Source organism: Castanea sativa, chromosome 12 (assembly GCF_040712315.1).
Source record: "Castanea sativa cultivar Marrone di Chiusa Pesio chromosome 12, ASM4071231v1".
NCBI lineage: Eukaryota > Viridiplantae > Streptophyta > Magnoliopsida > Fagales > Fagaceae > Castanea > Castanea sativa.
The window spans coordinates 19,806,024-19,815,316 of record NC_134024.1 but is presented as its reverse complement, the minus strand read 5'-3'; the positions used below and the strand labels follow the sequence as shown (position 1 = coordinate 19,815,316).

The window sequence follows — 9,293 nt, the reverse complement described above, 5'->3', positions numbered from 1 at the left end:
ATGCCCAACAACTGACAGAGATATTCTCTTCAAATTTCATAAAAAAATAAAAAGCTTTCCTTGCATTTTGAGTCTGACATGCAACTAGGCTACCATATATATTCGAGTCAGTCCTGATCTTAAGATGTTGCAACTGCAAGGTAAGTGGGCGAACCCTACCATATGATAATGTTAATTAATTGGAGATGAAGGCAATTTCCCTACAATTAAACGTATGCATGACACATCAGAACTTGGCAACACAGAAATTCACTTCCTAAATCAGTTGGCATACTTCAATCAAATACAAAATGGCAAAGTTGGAGATTCATAAGACTGTTTCCATATCAGATGAAATTCAATTCCAGCAATACAAATGAAGCAAATTCTGTGATTCCCTTTGCAAACAGCCTCTATGCAGTAATGATATTTAAACTCTGCAACAATTAACAGAGATAACTGATACGATATGTGATTTATCCATTAAATAGACTACTGCACATCAAGATAAAATTTTGCAGCTCTTTGCAACAACTAAGATATCCATTTAGAATAGACAATAAGCAGCAGTACATCAAAGATAGAAATTCAAATTGTCACGCCTATTCATACAATCTAGATAAGAAGGGCAATGAACATAATAAAAATGAAGGAAAAAAAAACAATCTCCATCAAATACAAGATACTGTCCCACATGAGGAATCACATTTCAAAAATCAAAAGAGATAGAAGGAAAAAGTAAAATGATACTACAAGCCTCATCATTCCTTTATCCTATTCTGCTTTCTGGAAGCATAAAAAATGAAGCAAACACATTTAGGAGAAAACTGATACCAATTATACCTGCCTGCTATTAAGGAACAAGTTAGGCCAAACTGGTCAATCTTTATACTTATGGTTGCTAGTGCCATCCTTCTTGAGTAGGCTTCCAAACTTTCCGAGCAAAGGCTTCTTCTACTTCTTATGGTGCTGCTGCTACATCTTATCAAAGCTCTCACCACCTTCCATCTTTGAGTCCACTTCCTCTTCAAAGCATTCCAGCTCTTCTTCTCCCTCCGGCAAAAAAAATTCTTTTCAATCTTGCAGCTCTCCTACATCTTAAATTCACCTTCAACAGAGTGCTCTTCTCTTTCTCATCTCATCTTCCATCAGCAAAATATACAACAAAAATCACTTCATTATTTATTTTATATAATTTAAATAGCATTATTTTATTATTATACAACCAAGAGTTTATACAAATTTAAAAGAAGTTTTATTATGTATTCTATATTATTTAATAACCTTCCATATTTTTTATAATATAAAAATATTATTATATCAAAATTAAAAAATATATATATATTTTATAGTATTTTGAATTTCTTTTAATAGGTTTCCTTTCTCTCGATAAATAACACATGAGACACCAGGGGATCGCATTCCAAGTCCCCTGCTACTTCCCCCACCAGACCTCCCCCTCCAAGAAGACAACATTTCCTCTACCATCTTTTTCCTTTTTATTCCTCCTCTACTCTTTTGCCATTTCTTTTTTAACTATTAAGAAAAAAAATATAAAAAGAACAAGATAACTCTAATGAGTTCTTTTTAGCACTACATCACGGACACACAAGCAAAAGGTTATGCTAGCTCAATATTTTTATTTGATCACTATGTGTACAACAATCAATCACAAACAATATCAAATACTTATGATCACACCAAAAAAAACGAAAAACAACAACAATATCAAATACAAATATATAATAGCCACAACCATAAAAGGATCATATAAATCTGGAGCAAAAATTTGGTCAACCAGTAAAAGCATGACAAGGGTTTCAATTCATCCATACCTGTGAAGAAGTTGCTTGTTATACCCAGCACCATCCTCTCAGTAAGATACCACGTTTTCTCCATCAAGTAAGGCAAGGTTCTCCATGTAAGTAGCTACATCTAAAAGATAATCAATTTGATTACTAATCTCCTTCTCATGTAGAGCTTCAGGGTCAATTAGAACAGAGTTAACTTTCCTCTCTAATTCACTGTTGGTAGAGACCAAGCGAGACCTATTTCGAACTAGAAGTAAACCATACTTGGTGAAACCAATGAAAGCAGTAGGATTTTCAATTGGTAGAACGCAAAGTTTATTCCAGGAATCAAGCACACCATACTCCTTCATCACCCATATGGAGCATAGCTCGCTAAATGCATGTTCAAATTTAATCAAAGCCAGTTTCCCCTTGAACGATGTAACACATTTCGGCACAATACCACTTTCTTCATCATCAGGCAGTGGTAGCTCTTTGAATTTCTCACTATTGACATCAAATGACAAAATCATAGAAGTATAACGCCTCTCTTGCCCACCTCCTTCTTTTATCATTCCTATCATCCAATGCAAATGTCCACTAACAAATGGGAATGCCAAAATACCATTAAAACCGTAGAGCATAACATTGGGTCTCCAGGAGATTCCAAGTTCAACTCTTTTCCATGAATCCGAACTTAAGAGTACACCTCAACCTTAGGGGGAGGCACCCATTTGGTACAAGTCCAAGATAACCTGACAACCTTGTAGTCATTATTCAGGGAATCATACCCAAATCCGAGTACCACAGTATAACTTAACTGGGTCAAGCAAGTATTAGGCAACCTCTTAAATTTTCTAATGCTAGGGTTCCACAAATATACATCGTTAGACTTTATTGCGACAAAATCAGTGATACATAATATGCCATTACAAGAACCCACTAAATTGGGATACCCAGATTGAAAAGTGAAGGGAATTCTAAACTCGGATATGGTTTCAAAGGTGCGGTCCAAAGCGAGCGTACAGATTTGACTGTGAGGACGATGAATATGAGCCATGTGAACAGTAGTCTTGGGCATGTGTATGACATAACCAGCATCATGATTGTTGTAGCACAGCAAGTGGGTGGAGATGAAGTTGGGGTTGGTGATGTAAGAGTACCAGGTTTTGCAAACGCACCTGAATCTTAGTAGGGATTTGACTGGTAGTCTTGCTAGGATTTCCAACACGATTTCCTCTGGGAGATCATGCTTCGTCCTACGTCGGAGGATCATCCGTGGTCGTGCTTCTTTCCTTTGGGACATTTTCTAATGGAAGAGAAAGAGATTGTGTGTTTTTGATCCAACCCTTTCACTGTTTGTTTTCTTTTTTCTTTTTACACTCACTTCCTTTCATTTATTAAACTACGTAAATTATTAAAAAGTGGTTAGGTTAATAAATGACTTTTAAGGTAATTTTTTTTTGTTGTAAATTTTAAGATAATTGTCAATAAGTCGTAATAAGAAAGTTTTGACAAAATTTTTATAGAAAATATTTAAAAATATTAAAAACATTCTTTTAATAAAATGTTTTTAAAAATGATTTTTTTAGGACATTAGTTAACATTTCCCTTTAAATTATATCTCTTTTTTACCTCAAGTGTGATTATTGGTCTAAAATAATAGATAACATCCGATTGACATAAAACTTGACATGTGTTTTAAGAATATAAAGAACATGCAATTTAACAATTAAATTTTCAAAATATATAGCTACGTTATATACCTTGTACTTACAAACAAAAAGAAAAATTCCAATAAATTTTTTATCTAACTAAATTTTGAAAGAGATGTAATTGCAACATTAATAATGAGACTATCATGCAAAGATTTCCCATAAGAAATTTGTCAAACTGTGTGTGTGTGTGTGTTTTGGTCAATATACGAAGTTCCCTTTTTATTAAATTTTGGTCAATAATGACCACCTTGAAAAATATTTTTAAAGCCGCCACTGTTTCTTGCAATCTCCTATTCTTCGCCTTTCCTCATAATCTCATAAGAGAATAGAATATAAGGCTATCTCCTCTGAGGTGCTTTTCTCCCTCGTGATTTGGTTTCCGTCCTTGCATCCTTGTAAATATGAAGAAATAGAAACAAAAGTTGAAAAATGAGAAGAAAGAAAATTTTATAATTGGTTGATTTTTTTGATATTTGATCTTATTTTAAATTGCTTTCATACTGTTTGGTTATTAATACCGAAGAGGATGGAGATTTTAGTTCTTGTTGAGTAAATCTTTTTTAGTTGAAGTGGTTTTTATTTTCCAAGCTAACATGGAATTGTTTATTATAATGAAGCTAACAAATATAGAGTAAATGTTTTATTAGCTACACCAACATTTTTTATTAGTAGATGACAGTAATAATATCATTGAAACATGTTTGAAAATAGTAATTACCAAATTGACAACCAATTACTAGATGAAGAGTTGTTTTTTTTAATAAAACCAAATTATTTCACATCATCAATCTATTAAAATATTGAAATAAACCCCATTAATCCACACTTGTATTGTTCATGGTATTGTTCCACGGTTAATCTCCTCCACCATGTCCACCAATCTCACAAAAATGGTTTTGACATAGTATGTTAATCAAGAAATCAAAAATCAAATATCCAAATTAATCTTTGATAATACCATTAGCTCCCAAAGAATCATGGATTTCTTTGGATCTGCAATCTGTATTTAACTTATGACTTGCAATAGCCAATCAGGGGAGGGAACCATGCAATCCAACTTAGTTGTCTAGTGAGTGAAACTTTTGTGTTATAAGCATTATAGTAAAATTCTCTTCGAGAATGAGTTGAGAGATTGAGTTGTCTAATTTTTGGAAAATCAATTGGTTGTGAACTACCCAAATGTTCCAAAGAGCCAAAATAAATTATAAGGATCAAGGAAGAACATATAAGATGCATAATCATGTTAGAATGACATCAGACAAAAATGTTGTCAACACAAAAGAATCATAGAAGTCTAGAAGTAATTATTTCATGCCAAATGAACTAGTCACTATTCATCTTCTTTTCCCTATTTACCCTGTAAAGAGCGAAAGAGTAAAGAGGATGACTTGAAAATGTCTTCTTCTATCGTTAATATATTTCAAATTATAGTTTTAACTTTTTTTTTTGCCCTTCCATATAACAAGTGAGAGTGTGAAATGCAAACCCAAATTTTCTATGCTAGAGTATATTTAGAAATTTATTTCAACTTACAAGCCTTTTCATTTTTATCTTTTTCTAAACAAAAGATAAAATAAAATAATTATATTAAAAAAAATCAACAACAGCCAAGTAGACCTACAGTCATATTCATATGATATAAAAGTTTACAAACTTAATTGTGCTTCAACAGCTTCTATGACGATCAAATGTTTGAAGAGCACCTAGGTTGTGGCATTTCCATCAGAAGAGAGGAGAGTGTTTGTGCTGTGAGCAACACTGGAATTCCTTAAATAGGCTTTTTAGTTTCTAGTAATTAATTGGCTGAATTTTTGGAGCTTTTATCTCATCTTAAATAGTTTTCATATTGTTTCGTTGTCAAGAAAATGAAGGAAAATATTTTTTATATATGTTTTAAAATTTTAACATTGAAATCTACTTAAAAAGAGTAGGAACTATACGAGGAAATTTTTTTTGAGGGACTAAGATTAAACTGACCCTAAGTCGAGGACCAAAAGCATAGTTAAGCCTAGTTAGTTATTTTATTTTATTTTTATTTTAAGGTTAGAACGTCTATTTGCCTACCATAGTTATTCATCTTATAAGTTTTATCTAACTTATTTTTTAATAAAATAAATCAATAAAAATAATCTATACCAAATACACCCTTTATAATTACGTGAGATACAGTTAACCTAATTGGTAAAATGTTTCTTCTAAAAAAAATGATAAAATGTTTTATCTCTTGAATAAGAGTAATCATTATGGAGTAGACATTATAAATTGAAAACTTATCGTAACAATTACTAGATGAAGAGTTCCTTTATAATTAGACAAAGATTATTCCATAATTATCAATACACTTACGTATCAAAAATAAACTCCATTAATCCAAAGGTGTGTGCTACTCATGGCATTGTTCCACAACCAATCACCTCTACCATGTCCTCTGCCAATCTCTCTAAAATTGTTGGGCTAACAATACTGCTTGTTGAATATTCTATGTTAATCCAACAAATGAGAATCTAATGACCTAAATAATCTCTAATTATACTGCCAGCTCCCAAAGAATTATGGTTGCCTTTAGAGCTGTCATGTATATCCAACTTAACACTTCTGATGGCCATATATGGGAAGGAGACCATGAAATCCAGCTTGATTGTTTCTACATAGAAGATTTGTGTTATAAGAATAATAGTAAAATTCACAAGTATAATGGATAATGTCGTGAACAATTTGAGATATTGAGGTACTTAATTATTGGAAAATTAATTTATTGCGATCTAGCCAAATGTTCCAATTTCTAAAAAGAAAAAATAAATAATGAACTTTGGAAATGTTTAAATTTCAACTTTTTTTTTTTAACATTTTAAAGAATCTTCGTTTCATTTGAAGTTATCATTGACCTATAAGATTTTTAACTCCAAATCTTTGTTGTTTAAAGTTTTTTGCGCTAGTTTATATTAGGGCATTTTTTTCAACTTACCTGGCTTTTTCTTTTTTTATTTTAGGTGAACCGCAAAACTTTACTAACAAACGAAAAATATGTCAAGTAGGAATATACTCAAATGATATTAGGACTTTCAATAGGCTTTTTGGGAGACAAGCATTAAGCAAATTCCCTATGATGCAGCAATTGGGGAAAACAAACCTGCATAGCTTTGGGGGTAAGGAGCTGATTGAAGCATTTGCACTAGTATTATGCTCTTTCCTGTTTCCAAGACAAAAGAAGTAGAAACAAATATTGTTCAATGGGCTATGTTGAGAACCTATGAGATGGGCTTGGATAATTTGACCATAAATAGAACAAAAAAACTGCATGGATGCACACGCAAACCAAAAAACCATTACCCAGTTGGGAATTGGACACAATTCTTCAAGATGTTAAAATTTAATGCTTAAAGTCAAACCTATCAAGTTATAACTTCTGCTACGTTAAGTGCTTGCAGAACTCTTAGTTTTACAACTTATGAAATACAGCCATTTGAGACGCCAATACTTAGGCAATCAGCATTCCAATACATGGAAAGGCGTACAAAAGACAAGGTTTGTGGAATATCACATATATGTTGGGAACAAAGGAAGCCCTCATGCTTGTTTCACGCTCAACAACTCACGGAGATATTCTCATCAAATTTCAACAACAAAAAGTTGGCAACATTTTGAGTCTGACATGCAACTAGGCCACCATCCTGATCTTAAGATGTTACAATTGCAAGGTAAGTGGAGTTCCCTACCATATGATAGTGTTAATCAATTGGAGATGACGGCAATTTCCCTACAATTAAACGTATGCATGACACATCAGAATTTGGCAATATAGAAATTCACTTCCTAAATCTGTTGGCATACTTCAATCAAATACAAAATGGCAAAGTTGGCTAGATTCATAAGACTGTTTCCATATCAGATGAAATTCAATTCCAGCAAAAGAAGCAAATTGTGTGATTCCCTTTGCAAACAGCAAATCTCTATGCAGTAATGAAGTCTAGACTCTGCAACAATTAACAGTGATAGCTGATATGATATGTGATTTATCCATTTAATAAACTACCACGCATCAAAATAAAATTTTCCAGCTATTGGCAACAACATATCCATTTAGAAAAGACAATGAGCAGCAGTACATAAAAGATAGAAATTCAAATTACCACTCCTATTCATACAATCTAGATAACAAGGGCAGTGAACACAATAAAAATGAAGGAAAAAAAATCTCCATCACATACAAGATACTGTCCCACATGAGGAATCGCATATCAAAAATCAAAAGAGATAGAAGGAAAAACAAAATTGATAATACAAACCTCATCATTTCTTTATCCTATTCTGCTTTCTGGAAGCATAAACAATGAAGCAAACACGTTTAGGTGCAAATTGATACCAATTATACTTGCCTGCTATTAAGGCACAAGTTAGGCCAAACTGGTCAACCGCTATACCTATGGTTGCTAGTCCCATCCTTCTTGAATAGGCTTCCAAACTTTCCGAGCAAAGGCTTCTTCTACTTCTTATGTTGCTGCTGCTTTGATGGTAACCACTGTCAATATCTTCGGTAGAAATACCCTATTCATCTAATCAAAGCTCTAACCACCTTCCATCTTTGAGTCCACTTCCTCTTCAAAGCAGTCCAGCTCTTCTTCTCTCTGTGGAAAAAAAAAAAAAAAAAAAAAATCTTTTCAATAATGCAGCTCTCCTACATCTTAAATTCAACTTCAACAGAGTGCTCTTCTCTTTCTTACTCTCATCTTCCATCAGCAAAATATACAACAAAAATCACTTTATTATTTATTTTATATAATTTATGTAAGGACATGTTTTGCACCCAAGCCCAAAATAGGAAGGGAATAGACTCAAAAAGCCCAATACAATGAATTTGTAGAGAGTGTGTTAGAAATCTAGATTCTAATGAGTTTAGATCACAATGACAATGGGCCATGATTACAGTATGATGAAGATGGAATAGTTTGTATAGTGAAAATTGTCATTGGACTCAAATCGAGGAGATCGATTCTTATATTTCCTTCTCTTAAAGTCAGATTACAGATATTCTTATAAAGTCTATAGTGTTTTTCCTTCCTTTTTTTCTCTGATCCCCCTCTTCTAGGGTTTCTTCTACCTTTTATATCATTCTTTCTTCTCTCTCTAACCTCCACGTATGGATCAGTTTGTTTGTTCGGATTCTTGTCACATCAATCCCTTCCTGAAGCCTTTGGAAACAGCTGTAAGGCTGAGTCATACTACTCAGACATCACTTCTTCATTAATGCGGCCAGAAAGTTAGTTGTAGGACATTTAATGCAGTGGTAGCAGCTTTCCCTTTAGATATTTCGTAGTTTCTATTCCGACCTCCACTTAGCTGAGCCGAGGAAGTATTCCTCCTCGGACCACCTTCTCGGATGATCATGATCAGACTTTACCTCCCTATATACCAACACGGATCCTTAGTAAGATATTTATCAGTCCTTGGACTGCTTAACATCCTCGGATTGGGCCTCCGGCCCAATATGTATATATATACGTAGTCCTGGACCTATCTTGCTCACAATTTAAATAGGATTATTTTATTATTATACAACCAAGAGTTCCTACAAATTTAAAAGAAGTTTTATTATGTATTCTATATTAGTATTTAATAACCTAACAAATTTTTTTTTAATTATACTAATTTAAGAATATTATTATATTAATTTTTTTTAAATAATTATATTTTATATTATTTTGAATCTCTTTTAATAGGTTTCTTTTTCTTCTTTTTCCAGGTTTACACTGATTACGAGCAAAATATACAACTAAGCGCTAGCACATACAGATTTGTATATACCAAT

The 9,293-nt window shown here is 32.8% G+C and overlaps 1 pseudogene; it reads right to left on the bottom strand.

Moving 5' to 3' along the window:
- Positions 1 to 203: 203 nt before the first annotated feature.
- LOC142619606 (F-box/kelch-repeat protein At3g23880-like) lies at positions 204 to 3,118 on the bottom strand (annotated as a pseudogene).
- Between the last annotated feature and the right edge of the window lie 6,175 nt (positions 3,119 to 9,293).